This window comes from Hyperolius riggenbachi, chromosome 1 (assembly GCF_040937935.1).
Source record: "Hyperolius riggenbachi isolate aHypRig1 chromosome 1, aHypRig1.pri, whole genome shotgun sequence".
NCBI lineage: Eukaryota > Metazoa > Chordata > Amphibia > Anura > Hyperoliidae > Hyperolius > Hyperolius riggenbachi.
Genome location: NC_090646.1, coordinates 666,620,832 through 666,636,294, shown reverse-complemented (window position 1 = coordinate 666,636,294; position 15,463 = coordinate 666,620,832).

Here is a 15,463-nt window from a genome sequence, read left to right as displayed (position 1 = left end):
GGGGAACATACAGGGAAATATTTTAGAAAAAAGTGTATATATAGTAGAATTTCATAGAAAATAAAAACAGCATTTGCTTGCATATAGATTACAAATATATCAACTTGTTAGATTTTATATTAATGGCTTAAAGATGAACCAAAATTTTAAACAAAAACAGAACTACTAACATCTAAAAGTGCTATTCCCCAATTCACCCCTCGGCAGAGGAGAAGTGAAACCTAAAGCAAGAGGTACAACTAGACTGCCATATTCATTTCCTTGCAGTTGCTTTGTAGTCCCGGCACCCGCTGATCTCTTTGGATGCAGTAGTGTCTGGATCACACACCTGAAAAAAGCATATGGCTAATCCAATCAGACTTCAGTCAGAAATATCTGATCTTCTGCATGCTTCTTCAGGGTCTATGGATAAAAGTATTAGAGGCAGAGGGTCAGCAGTACAGTTATAGAAAGTGGAGAAGTTCTTGATCCTTGATGGTTACTCGTCGTAACCTCCAAGTATCTATAGAATGAGAGAGACCAGGAGCCCAGCGGTGCAGTATTGTCAGACAAGGAGCTTATAAGTGCATGTACATAAAAATATACTCACAAAGGTGGGTTGAAAACTTGCAACCACCATTAGAGCTTGCGGGAAAATCACCATCCTGGTCAGTGCAGATGCTGGTTGGTCGCACTCCTGGAAGACGTACTGAGGACAACCAAGGTCCCTGTACCTCGAACCCCCCAGGGGTAGAGACTGCATGCACAAGCATTGGTAGAGGCGCCGTTGGTGGTGCTTGATGTAAATGAGAGGTATACTGTTTTACCTTCTCAGAAGAAAACAAACCGTAGATAATGGAAAGCTGTATTTATTGATACACTAAAGACAATGCGTTTCTCAGGCATTTCCTCAGGTCAAAAACATGTTTCTGTATCAGTTCAGTTGGGAGACTGGGCGCCTAGGATTAAACTAAGTCAATAGTGGCTTACAAGAACGTGATTAAAGCGGAATATAACCCTGCATTTCAACTTTGCTCTAAAACATTATTTACAGTATATTATATGCAACCAGCATTTTTTTTTTTAATAGACCAGCATTGGAAGGGTTACACAGCTCTTTAAAGTTCCTGGAGATTTCTGCAGACGCATCCGAAGCTGAAATAGATACATTTTGTTTACATAAATGTATCTAAGTGTTGAATGTTACACACTTTGGCTGTCCTCCAGCTCAGTCAGAGAGAGTGAGTCACATTCAACACTTAGATACATTTATGTAAACAAAATGTAACTATCTGAGCTTCGGATGCGTCTGCAGAAATCTCCAGGAACTTTAAAGCCCTGTGTAACCCTTCCAATGCTGGTCTAGTAAAAAAAAAATGCTGGTTGCATATAATATACTGTAAATAATGTTTTAGAGCAAAGTTGAAATGCAGGGTTATATTCCGCTTTAAACTAAGTCAATAGTGGCTTATAATAACGTGATTTTTTTCTTAAAAGACTTTTTAGTTTTTGAAAAAAATTGATTTTAAAAAGTTCTAAGAAAAGAATGCTTCTTAACCACTCTACCACCACAGGTGCGCGTATCTACACCCTTAACGACCGCCGATAGGCGGCGACAGGTCGCAGTGGTGTTACCATGGAAATGGCTGCTCGTTCGAGCGGCTGTTCCATGTCAGTTCAAGGAGGGTGTCTCCGTGAACAGCCTGTGAGCCTTTGATTGCGGCTCGCAGGCTAATTGTGAACACCCGGGGAAGAAATCCCCGGTGTTTACATTGTACGCCGCTGCTGTCGCAGCAGTGGCGTAAAGGAGATCGGCGATCCCCGGCCTCTGATTGGCCGGGGATCGCCGGCATCTGATAGGCTAAACCCTATCTGAGGCGGTACAGGACGGATCGCTGTCCTGTACCGCCCATGGGAAGGAGGGGAGGGAGGGAAGGAGAAGGAGGGCAGGATAGCGCTGCGGAGGGGGGCTTTGAGGAGCCCCCCTGCTACAGACAAATAGCCAGCGGCGATCAGACCCCCCCAGCAGGACATCCCCCTAGTGGGGAAAAAAGGGGGGAAGTCTGATCGCCCTGCCTGCCTGCTGATTTGTGCTGTGGGCTGAGGAGCCCACGCAGCACCGATTTGTCAGAAATCCTTTGGTCTGCAAGTGGTTTGTCCACCAGGGGCGTAGATGCACGCACCCCCCGCCGCTACCGCCACTGTCCACGCTCCCGCTCGCTCATGCGCGCGCTTCTGCGCTCATGCAGGCCGCCGCCCGCTCACCCAGAGATCAATGAACGGGAAAAACCATTCCCGTTCGTTGATCTCGGCCCCCCAGCAATGATCGGCTGCTTCTATGAGAAGCAGCGCGATCATTGTGAAAAAAAAAAGTTTCCCAGCCTCCCTGAACTTCCTGCAAGCGTACTTCTTACGCTTGCAGGACGCATTTACAAAAAATTACTGTGGCCATCTTGTGGCCAAATAGTAAAACTACAGTCGAAAGCATTTTTCATATACAAATACATTATTTTACATTATAAATTAACTCATTAACTCCCACACTCCCCAATTGTTACCATTTTTTTTTGTAATAAAAAAAAAATTACAATAAAAAACAAAACAAAACATAAATATTTACCTTAGGGACTGAACTCTCAAAATATTTATATCAAGAGGGTACAACACTGTTACTTTATAAACTACGGGCTTGTAATTAGGGATGGACGCAAAACTGAAAAAAATGCACTTTTATTTCCAAATAAAATATTGGCGCCAAACATTGTGATAGGGACATAATTTAAACGGTTTTATAACCGGGACAAATGGGAAAATACATTTCATGGATTTTAATTACAGTAGCATGCATTATTTAAAAACTATAATGGGCGAAAACTGAAAAATCATTTTTTTCCCAAATGTTTTCCTATTTTCCCATTAAAACACATGTAGAATAAAATAATTCTTGGCATAATGTCCCACCTAAAGAAAGCCTAATTGGTGTCAAATAAAAAAAACAAGATATAGTTCATTTCATTGCGATAAGTAATGATAAAGTTATAGACGAATGAATGGAAGGAGCGCTGAAAGGTGAAAATTGCTCTGGTGCTCAAGGCGTAAAACCCCTCAGTGATGAAGTGGTTAAACTTGGTTTAAATGACATTTTGCTGTAGTACACTTTAAATCGGACCTGAACTCAGATCTTCCTTTCTGCTCTAAATTATAAGCAACAGCATAATAACCTTTAAAGAAAAATATTTGGTTGGGCTGAGGAGGACGGGGGAAGGCACTGGATTATCCAGATGCTGCTCTCTCTACTGAGGAAATTATCTAAACTTTTTTCTCGCGCGTGTCCATTAATATATACCGAGTTCAGAGTTTTGCATACTTTTGAAGAAAATGGTCTCACAACAGATTATTTCACAATTTAACTTTCTGAACTTTTTTGTTACTTTTTCATGAGATTTTTCTATAAAAAAAAAAATCAAAATATTAATTTACTTTAAAGAGACCCTGTAACAAAAAAAGTGCCCCTGGGGTACATCAGGAGGGGGAAGCCTCTGGATCCTATCAAGGCTTCCCCCATCCTCCTCCGTCCCAAGGTGGTCTCGCTTGGCCCCTCCGAAGTCCCCCTCTGAAGCCACAGCCGACAATTTGTCAGGCTGTGGCGCAGGCGCACCTGCAATATTTACCTTCCCCGGCTCCAGTACAGGTGCAGTAGCTGCACTCGGCTCTGGATCAGGCGCAGTAGAGCGGACCCAACTGGGATAGACTATTTCCACCTATTTCCACTATTTCCATCCCGAGTCGAGAGCCGCTACTGCGCCTGCGCTGGAGCTGGGAAATATTTACATGCTCGCTGTTCGGAGGGGCACAGCGAGACCACCCTGGGATGGAGGAGGACTGGGGAAGCCTCAATAGGATCCAGAGGCTTTCCCCTCCCCATGTAAGTACCTCCCAGGGGCACTTTTTTTGTTACAAGTTTTCTTTCAGTTTCCAGCACATTGTGGACAACTTTTGGATATCTTTTTGTGAAATTGCTTGGAAGTCAATGGCATAAATTTTAGTGGTTAATAAAAAACAAGTCCCTGCACATGCTATAATCAGCGAATTTCCTAAATATGTTAAAACCAATGGGAATCATTTTTTTTTTTTTTAAAAAACATGGATGTGTTGCAAGTGAAAAATATTTTTACTGTATCTTATTTTCGCCGCTCCCCTGCTCCTGGATCGGTAAAATTTGCCCCAGAACGGTGCCTGATAAATCCAATATGGCTGCCGACCTTTGCTTTGACTTCCGGGTCGGCAGCCTCTTCCTTTCTATTATCTCTCACTCTTAAGCGCCGATAAAATAGCGTGAGAGAAAGAGATTATGGGTGCACGGCCATGAGCATGTGCGCGCACGTGTTTAGAAGAGTGCGCGCACATGCATTGTGCAGCGCTGCCTGTGAAAAGTCTCACTGTGCTCTGTGTGAAGTATCGGAGCCACGCATCAGAATGCCTGCAGCGCTGCCTGTCTAATAAATCACTATGCGCACTCTCTGAGTAAAAGAGCATCACCGTGAACGTGACTCTGAGGGCGGAGAAAGGGGAGGTGATGGCTGCACATGACGAAGGAGTGACAGAGCAGGAGAAGATAGCTCTGCCTCCTTTCCTATGTGAAAATATTTGACCGAAATGGTCAAATAGCTACAACACTGATTTTGGCTGCCAGGCTGCAGCCAGACCAAAGAAAAGGGGACGGAGCATCAGAGGACAAAGATAGGTAAATGGTCCTCGATAGGAAAGTATATTTTAAAAAAAAGGTTCCCATTGACATTAAGGAGAATAGTAAGATAAGACAAAAATATTTTTCAAAAAGACCTTGTAGTTTTGAGGAAATTGATTTTAAATTTATGGGATGAAAAAATGTGTTTTAAATGTGGTTGAATGACAGATAATGTAACCTTACCCATAGGTATTGTATCCCGAGCAAAAGCAGCGGATTTGCTGTTGAGGTTTCCTGTTTGGTCACTAACAGGAAACACATTGTTTCCCCACACTCAGCATAACATTTTCCAAAATTTGCACAGCCTTTCCCATACTCTGCACTTAATTTTCTACATTCAGAATGTATTTTCTCACACTCTGAACTTCTTTCTCTCACATTCTGCACTTCATTTCCCACAATCTGCACACAGATCATACACTCAACTCACACTCTGCAGGACATTTCCCACACTCTGCACAAGATTTTACACTCTGCATATTTTTTCCCACAAATTATTCCTCAACCGTTTTCACATCACATCTACTTCCTTTAACTGTTCCTCCTTCTGACACACAGCACACACTTCTTCCCATATCTCACACTTCAATCACAACACCTTTTCACATTCTTTCTCACACTTTTCAAATGTATTGCCATCACCTCTCACACTACGCCCTCTGTCCCTGACATTGTCTTCCTCCCCAACCCAGCACATAGGAAACAGCACTGTTGCAAATTACAGAGGCAGAAGAGTCTCAATCTTCTAACTGTAATATTAAATACTTAACGCAGAAAGAAGTGAAGGCAAGACTAAATAAATTAAAAATAGACAAGGCACCTGGCCCGGATGGCATGCATCCTCGGGTCCTAAGGGAATTAAGTTCAGTTATAGATAAACCCCTTTATCTTATCTTTTGTGACTCTCTTTCAACTGGCAGAGTCCCAGTGGATTGGCGTACAGCCCACGTTTTCCCATTATTTAAGAAGGGCAAAAAATCAGATCCAGGAAATTATAGACCTGTAAGCTTAACATCAGTTTTATGCAAACTATTTGAGGGGTTACTAAGAGATACTATACATGACTTCTTAGTAGAAAATAATCTTATTTCTCAGCATCAACATGGGTTTACTAAAGACAGGTCCTGTTTGACTAACATGCTCAGCTTTTATGAGGTAGTGAACGCTAATATGGATATTGGGAATGCTGTAGATGTGATATACTTGGACTTTGCAAAGGCCTTTGACACTGTTCCCCACAAAAGTCTGGTGCAAAAGTTGAGGATGCAAGGACTGGGGAAGAGTCTGTGTGCATGAATAGGAAACTGGCTAATGGACAGAAAACAAAGAGTTGTGGTCAATGGATCGTACTCAAAATGGGAGACTGTTAGCAGTGGGGTCCCACAGGGGTCTGTACTGGGTCCAGTGCTCTTCAATTTATTTATTAATGACCTAGTAGATGCAGTAGTGAGCAATGTTGCTATTTTTGCAGATGATACAAAATTGTGCAGAATCATCAACTCTCAGGAAGATAGTGTCATATTGCAACAGGATCTGGATAGGATGGCTATATGGGCACATACATGGCAGATGAAATTCAATGTTGAAAAATGTAAAGTCATGCATTTTGGGCGTACCAATGGTCTAACACCATACAAAATAAATGGGATACAGTTGGGGACATCAAACTTGGAGAAGGACTTAGGAGTATTCATCGACAACACGTTAAATAATCATACTCAATGCCAAGCCGCTGCAGCTAAAGCTAACAAAATTTTGGGATGCATTAAAAGGGAAATAAAAACTCGAGATGCTAGCATAATATTGCCCCTGTTTAACTCTCTAGTAAGGCCACATCTGGAATATGGAATTCAGTTCTAGGCACCACATTACAAAAAAGATATTGCAGTTTTAGAGCAGGTGCAGAGACGAGCAACAAAATTGATACGTGGGATGGAAGGTCTCGCTTACCAAGAAAGGTTAGATAAACTGGGTTTATTTAGTCTAGAGAAAAGACACCTTAGAGGAGATCTAATTAACATGTATAAATACATCAGAGGGCAATATAATAGCTTGGTGGATGAGCTTTTTGTCCCTAGGCCTTCTCAAAGGACTAGAGGACATGATCTGCGCATGGAGGAAAAACGTTTTAGCCATTTATTTAGGAAAGGGTTCTTTACAGTAAGAGTGATTAAGATGTGGAATGCATTGCCACAGGAAGTTGTTATGGCAAACTCTATACCTGCATTTAAAGGGGACTTAGATGCTTTCCTTGCGTTGAAAGACATCCATGGCTACAATTACTAGGTAATGCCTAATGATGTTGATCCAGGGATTTTATCTGATTGCCATCTGGAGTCGGGAAGGAATTTTTCCCTTTTGGGGCTAATTGGACCATGGCTTCAATTCATCAAGCATTACCGCATTCGGTAATGCTGAAAACAGCTGAGTTAACGGAGCACTTAAGAAAATGTTAATTCATCAAAGCTGTTACCGAATGAGAAGCTGAAATCACAGAGCAATGAGATAAATTACCGACTTGTGCTCAACACATGTCAGCAAATGTCAGTAAATGTTAATTCATCAAGGTTACCACATTCGCTAGCACATTCGGTGTTTATCTCCAGCTCTCCCCTGTCGTTACAGGCTTCGAAAGCCTTCTGTGTGAATGTTTTCCTGATTAACAGGAGCAGGCAGCCAATAGAAACAGCCCCTGTTCTCCTGCAAGTGCTGCTGATAGGTCACACAGGCTTCTCCACACAAGCTTCCAGACCTCCCAGGCAGTGAGCAGAGATAACGGGACAAAAGATATCCCCAGATGTCCTTCGGTGGTTTAACCCTTTGAGTCCCTGTTTGAATATACAAAGATGCATGTGGTGAAATCACCAAGCATGGCATTTGTAAAGTCTCCAGGAAGTTTATCTACGTTGTGGCAAATAAGTAAAATGTTAAGAAACACTGATGGACAGATTCAGAGCAGCAGAGGCAGTATAAGTAACAGTAAATATAACACACGTTTACATGTAAAGGGATGTCTGGATGCCTTCTATTGTTATCAGCTTGTAACAACACAGAGACATTCCAAGCTGCTCTGCACCACTCTGCCTTTATCTAACAGCCTTTGATGAACTGAAGCCGTAGTACTTCGGTAACTTAACGAACCTCTACCACACATGGGAAAATATTGATGAATTAGCACAGTGAAGTGTAAAATACCGAATGCGGTATTTTAAGGACTGGGATTTTGTTATCGAACACCCTTTGATGAATTGAAGCCAATGCTTTGTAAGGGTTTTTTCGCCTTCCTCTGGATCAACAGGGATATGTGAGGGAGCAGGCTGGTGTTGTACTTTGTACTGGTTGAACTCGATGGACGTATGTCTTTTTTCAACCAAAATAACTATGTAACTATGTAACTATGTCTTAGCTTCAGGGCCAGTTCTAGACTTTTGCTGCCTGAGGCAAACTTGTGAGGATGCACCCCCCACAATTTGGAATGATTTCACAGCACCCGACAATTTACTCTGCTTCATTTAATGTTCTCACCTGACATGCTGCAGCTCAACACAATAGCACACTGGCTGGCTGTGAGTCTGTGACAAACAAACTGCTCACCCTCAGCCACTCCATTCCTCTTCAGTCAGGACAGCAGTGCCGCCTCCTCCCTTCTGCTGTGCAAGTCAAGTGAAACACTGCTGCTCTCCTGCCTCCCCCCTCCTCACTCACTGTCAGACTCTTCACACCGCACAACAAGCTGCTTTTCCCCAATGATGCTCTCCTGCCTCCCCCCTCCTCATTCACTGTCAGACTCCTCACACAGCACAACAAGCTGCTTTTCCCCAATTATGTTCTCCTGCCTCCCCCTTCCTCACTCACTGTCAGACTCCTCATACAGCACAACAAGCTGCTTTTCCCAAATGATGCTCTCCTGCCTCTCCCTTCCTCACTCACTGTCAGACTCCTCACACAGCACAACAAGCTGCTTTTCCCCAATTATGACCTCTTCACCTCACTCCCCTCTTGCTTCTCCTCCTACTCTGACTGCATGCTGTTAGTGTAAACAGTACAGTACAAACATGCTGCCCCTGTAATCTCTGTGCCTGATGCAAATGTTTCACCTTGCTTCATGAGAGAACCGGCCTTTCTTAGCTTCTTTCAAATCCCACCTCTTTATAGTCATATTCTCACCTAACAGGATAATGCACTGGTAAGACTGTTTCCTTTGATGTTGGGTTTGATCCTTTGACCAAGGTTAAAATCCTGGCTCAAGCCAGTGTGTAAAACCATAAGGAGTCTTTGGGCAAAACTCTCTAGTGATCCTGGTTGCCCGTGGAGCGCATCCTAAGTGGCTGAAGCCCTGAAGTGGTTTGAGGTCCTCAGGAGAAAAGCACAGTATAAATGTTATTTGTCTCTTACCTTGTCTAACATACAGTATTTCCGCTTCACTTCTTTAACCTCTTCCTCCTTTCACTGTTCCCACTCCCTTATTCTCTCTTTTTTCTCTATTCCCTCCACCCTGTCAATTCTTTCCCCTTCTTGTTATTTCTTCACTTACACAGAATCAGGTGAAGCCAGTTGTGTGCGGTCCAGTATTAGTCATGGAGAGAATCCGAAGACATAACTACCGGTACAAAAGGTGTTTAGGTGATGCCTTTAATGACTAAATGTACAAGATTCCTCTGCAAGCTTTCCAAACTTTAAGTTTCTTCTTCAGGCATATTTCAGAACTGGATCAGTACCAGAGGCCATTCACAATTGTTATTTGATGCATGCGTTTTGTATTTCAAAGGCATTGCAATTTTTTTTTCTGGGGGGGGGGGGGGGGGGGGCATTTTCCCTTTCTTTTTACATCTTGTGATTTTTATGTATTTTAAATTTTTTCTGTGTGCATACAAGTCAATGCCAATTCAGAAGAATCACAGATAACCCATGGTGTGTATAAAAAAATTGCATGCGATTGTGAAGTTAGTTAATTAAATACATTTTTACGTAAATTGACTTCATTGGTATGCATGTTGGAAATAACAGGCAGAATTCACAGTCGTAAGTGTGACGTTAAAAACCCCTTAAATATTTTTTAAAGACCTGGTTTCTACTTATCAACTGACCAAATATATTTTTGAATATGTTTCTGATCTTTCCTATTTTTGTAGTCTAAAATGATTAAATAGGCTATTTAGTATTTCTTAGTTTTTCTTTATTCCTTTTCTTTTTTTTATTTTATACTTACTACTACCTGGGGCTGGGAATAGAAGATGAAGATTTTGTAGTCCCCTTATTATTAAAGGGGCTCCCAGATCCTGCCATATGTTCTCCCCAGGAACTACCCCACGTCTGTTTCTGTATTCTGTATTTCTTGCAGAGTACCCTCCTTGCCATGGATCATGCGGGCTGTTATGGTTTGGTATAATGAAACCTCATGCAGTCTCATTTAGCCATTCTGGGCATACAAATCTTTAAGGGTAATAAAGGGTTAAAGCGTCCTTGGGAGGGTAAATTTACTTGCTTTAAGAATTCTTGCTTTAAGAATTCTAAATTTACTTGCTTTAAAGAGACACTGAAGCGAAAAAAAAATATGATATAGTGAATTGGTTGTGTACTATGAATAATTACTAGAAGATTAGCAGCAAAGAAAATATTCTCATATTCTTATTTTCAGGTATATAGTGTTTTTTTTCTAACATTGCATCATTCTATAATATGTGCAGATTACACAACACTCAGCATTCAAAATGATTCTTTCAGAGCAGTCTGTGAACTAATGACCTCTCCTCTGGCAGAGAAAAAGTAAATAGTTCAATAACAGTTGAGATAATAAAAGTCAGATAACAGCCCTCTCCACGACTTTGAAAGTCGTAGAGCTTAATGGCTTGTTTGCATAGAGATAACAACTGGAGTTTCTTAACTCTTCCTGTACTGGAAACAATTAGACTGATGTATCTGATCTTAATGTTTTATTTCTTAGCTGTACTACACATACAAATCATAATATCATATTTTTTTTTCGCTTCAGTGTTTCTTTAAGAATTCTTTATAGCACTGCAGCTTGCTCATAAATCGCCTGAGGTCATCTCTGCAATGCTTCAGTGATTTGTTTAATTTGAGGCTAAACTTGGACAGACTTTGGCAGAAAGAAGTCAACAATTGGATATGCCTGCTACAATCTGACAACACTGTACTATGGTGGCTAGTGCTAGGTTATAGTAATGATGGCCATCAGGTGCCTGGAATTAATTTAAAGAGAACCCGAGGTGTGTTTAAAGAATGTTATCTGCATACAGAGACTGGATCTGCCTATTCAGCCTAGCCTCTGTTGCTATCCCAAACCCCCCTAAGGTGCCCCTGCACTCTGCAATCTCTCATAAATCACAGCCCTGCTGTGAGGCTGCGTTTACATCTGTAGTGTCAGTGTTGGCTGCTCCCCGCCTCCTGCATAGCTTCGGTCCGTGCCCCCGTCCCTTCCCTCCAATCAGCGGGGAGGGAAGGGACGCAGGCGGGGACCGGAGTTCTGCAGGAGGTGGGGAGAGCAACAGACTGACACTATAGAGATAAACACAGCCAGCTCTGACAAGCTGTTTGTCAGCAGCGTGGCTGTGATTTATGAGGGATTGTAGAGTGCAGGGGGACCTTAGGGGGGGTTGGGAAAGCAACAGAGGCTGGGCTGTATAGGCAGATCCAGCCTCTGTATGCAGATAATATTCTTCAAACCCACCTCGGGTTCTCTTTAAATGTATTTGAATGAAATCATTTTACTCCTTTCGACTGCTTCCTGAAAATATTTTGATATATTTATTTATATTTATGTATTAACATTTTTATTATTTTTCACAAATATAGATGATATTTTTCATAAATATGAGAATTATCTGGCAGAAATATTTTTGAAAAGAGATGGAAATTAAATATGCTCATATTTATAAATTGACTTATTTACACATTAAAAAAATAAAAATAATAATATCAATATTTCCTTAATTGTGTAAGGACATGCTTCAAATATTTTGGCAACATTTGATATATCAAAAGGCAACACAAAAATATTTCTGCCATTGTGATCTTAAAAGATAATTGTATACATAGTATCTACAGTATAAGTAACACAGAGATAAAAATGTTTTCTCAAGTAGCAACAGGCAATATATCAATATTAAAGTAACCTCCTCCCCAACTGGGTTATGTGGGAGGTACTGGTGTGAACCACACTGGTGTGCTGGGGTCCATGTTGATCCCCCACCTCCCCGTCTATAAGTATAAGGGAGGGGTGTAGCTATTCAGCACACAGGTGGGACAAGGAGAGCGTAATACAACTGGGTGAGTAGACACGTCTGAGGGGCTGTGTTATCAACCACCTCAGATCCTGTGCAATACTACTCACAGCAGTTGCTAAACAGCATACTGGGAAAGACATACATAGGGTGCAAATATATATACAGTGACACAACTTTGACATGTTTCCTCCCGAAGGGCCTCAACAGAAAGTAGGAACAGTGTACAGTGTAACAGAAATACAGCTATTTACAATATCCCCCCACCAGAATTCCCAGTAGCAAGCAGCTCCAGTCAGAGCTCTGACTGTCAAAGTAATATACATATACATATATGCACAAAAAGAGAGATTGCTTGCTTGGCCGTTAGAAACAGCCGTTATTTCCCACAATGCAACAAGGTTCACAGACAGGTAACTGTCATGGCACTGACATCACAATGTGGGAGGGGTTTGTTTCACTACAGTATTACCCATACAGACCTCCCTGATGATCTATCCAAGAAAAGGTAAAGATTTCTCCTGGGAAAGAGGGTATCAGCTACTGATTGGGATGAAATTCAATCCTGGGTTACAGTTCTTCTTAAAACAAGCCATGAAAACCTACCTCTTCAAAGTTGACTTGACTCTATCTCACATAACTATTATTAACCAGTCCAGTAACCCCCCTTTTTTTCAAGAATCGATTCCATTCCCACCCACCCCCACCCCCCTGGACGCCACACTCGCCGTAGAGCCATCTTTACTTTGAGGAGTGGGCGGCGGCTTGTGCTTTGCACGGCATTGACTCTGCTGCTGTGCATACAGCTGCGTCCACACCGCGCATTATAACTGCCAGTTAGTTATATACAGTGAATTAGCCATTGTTTTATTTATCCTATCTATTGCATACCCCGACTCTTATCAACAGGATTGGGCCAGGTTTTCTGCTGTAACTTAGTTTATAGTTATATATTCAGGTTTGCCCTCGGAAACCCCTGTTTAATGTACAGTGCTGCATAACATGTTGGCTTTTTATAAACAAATATGAATAATTATGTTTATTTTATCATGCAGCATGTCATGTCACATCATGGTCACTTTAAAGTGATCCCGAGGGGAAAATAGACTGATGAGATATACAATTATATTTGTCCTCCTACTCCTAAAGAAAACTTTTTTTAAGTATCCCAGAGTTTTCTTTTATATTTAAACAATTACAAAGTAGGTTGAATGTTTTACTGTCTCTACTCAGTGGAAATACATGAACTATTGACCTTTACCTATCTCTCCCCTGCCCTCAGAAGTTGTATTCTGCCAGGAAAACTGTCATGACTGTAATTCGCTTATCATTAAGAGGCTTGCTACAGTTGTGTTCAAAATGATTCAACCCCCAATGCTGTAAAGGGTTTTAGGGAATTTAGTGTACATTTGTAATTGTGTTCAGAATGAAATCTTACAATGACTTTTTAAAGAACCAAATGCAACTAAAATGACATCAATTGTTTTTGTAATACAGTATTAATTTTTTTTGTGTGATTTCTTCATTGACACAATTATTCAACCCCTTAAAGACTACCACTCTTAAGAACAGAGGTTCATTCAAGTGTTTTCGATCAGGTATTGAAAACACCTGTGGAGGTCAATAATCAGTAATCAAGCATATTCAAACCCCAAAGCTGTCACTTCCATGCCTAGAAATGAACTCTTTCAGGTAGCAAAATTAAACAAGTAAAACGGTCTAGTTATTAATGTTTTGCACTGTCCACACACAGAAAAATGTGAGGTTTTATATGAACAGTTCTCTATTTATTCTTCAATCACAATGTCTTCAAGGATTGCGGACCAGATGCACAGTTACAATCTCAGAGTTCCAATTCACATCACAAGACTGCCTGACACGCGTTTCATGGCCAAAAGCGGCTTCCTCAGAGGCACATCGTATACAAACATCAGCTATGGACCAGAAAATCTGAAGGGCCGCAATCTAAAACATGTAGAGAGAACACGATCCGCGTTGTTACCACGGGCGGCAGCCGCCGTCCAGGAGAAGGAATGCTTTGCACTTGTTTTGCACTGTACATACACATTTATCTCATCATGTCATGTCACCTTGGGCAGGGCAGTGGAGTTGGCACAAAAATCATCCGACTCCGACTCCTCAGTTTATAAAATCACTGACTCTGACTTCAGGTACCCAAAATTGCTCTGACTCCTCAACGCCAACTCCACAGCCCTGACCTCGGCTACTCCTTAACCCCCCTGGCGGTCTATTAAAAACCGCCAGGGGCAGCAGAGCAGTTTTTTATTTATTTATTTTAAATCATGAAGCGAGCCCAGGGCTCGCTACATGATAGCCGCTGTGCAGCGGCATCCCCCCGCCCTCTTTGATTGCCTCCGGCGATCTCCGATCAGGAAATCCTGTTCAAAGAACGCGATTTCCTGGAGGGCTTCCCCCGTCGCCATGGCGACGGGCGGCATGACGTCATCGACGTTGTGACGTCATTGGGAGTCCCGATCTACCCTCAGCGCTGCCTGGCACTGATTGGCCAGGCAGCGCACGGGGTCTGGGGGGGGGACCCGGCGCGGTGAGCGGTGGCGGCTAATCGGCGTAGAGCGGCAGCGATCAGAGTGCACACGCAGCTAGCAAAGTGCTAGTTGCGTGTTGCTAAAAAAAAAGTATGCAAATCGGCCCAGCAGGGCCTGAGAAATCCTCCTGCGCAGCATAGCCCGTGCTCAGCACCGGCTTACCGCCAGGGAGGTTAAGCCCCCTTGTTCATTATGGACTGACTACAATGAGTTTTTCTCCTCGATGGACTGTTTTAGGTATGAAACTTTCCAGCCAAAAGGTAGGCGGAGTTCCAAAAAAGAAACATTCATCTGTGACTTTTTCTTATTTTCCAGAGTGGAAAAGAAAGATGAAAATATGTTATAAAGCTGAATTTTAGCCCTAATCCTAAAAAACTAAATTTGAAAAACACCCCATACATACCTTAATTCTATAATACAATACAATAACATATGTAAAGCGCTTTTCTCCCATAGGACTCAAAGCGCATAATAACTTTGTAATAAAAATGCAACTGTATCGTATTCCCAATTTAGGTGTTAATACATTTTAGCTGATTAAAAAATGCAGGAAATTAAGTTATTTAACATAAAGATATTACACGTCAATTATACCTAAACATGACTCTCTTTTACCCCTGAATAGCATAAATGCCATGATTCAGGCTCTGCAGTGGAGAGAATTAGTGATTTACTGGGAGTGCTTATACAGAATATACATTAAAGCATGCTAGGCCATTCATGTGACTAAGCGCACAGACACGTTAAATCTGAATGCTGATCCAAGCACAAAACTACAAACAATAGTTACAGAAAAGCACTAAACAAACTTCAATACACTAAAGCGGAGGAAAAAGCAATTTACTCCACATGCTGGCTAACATGTGAGCGGTATGGCGTGTATATAAGGCCCATGTTTCCCAAGAGAGTCACCAGTGCAAGCGGAG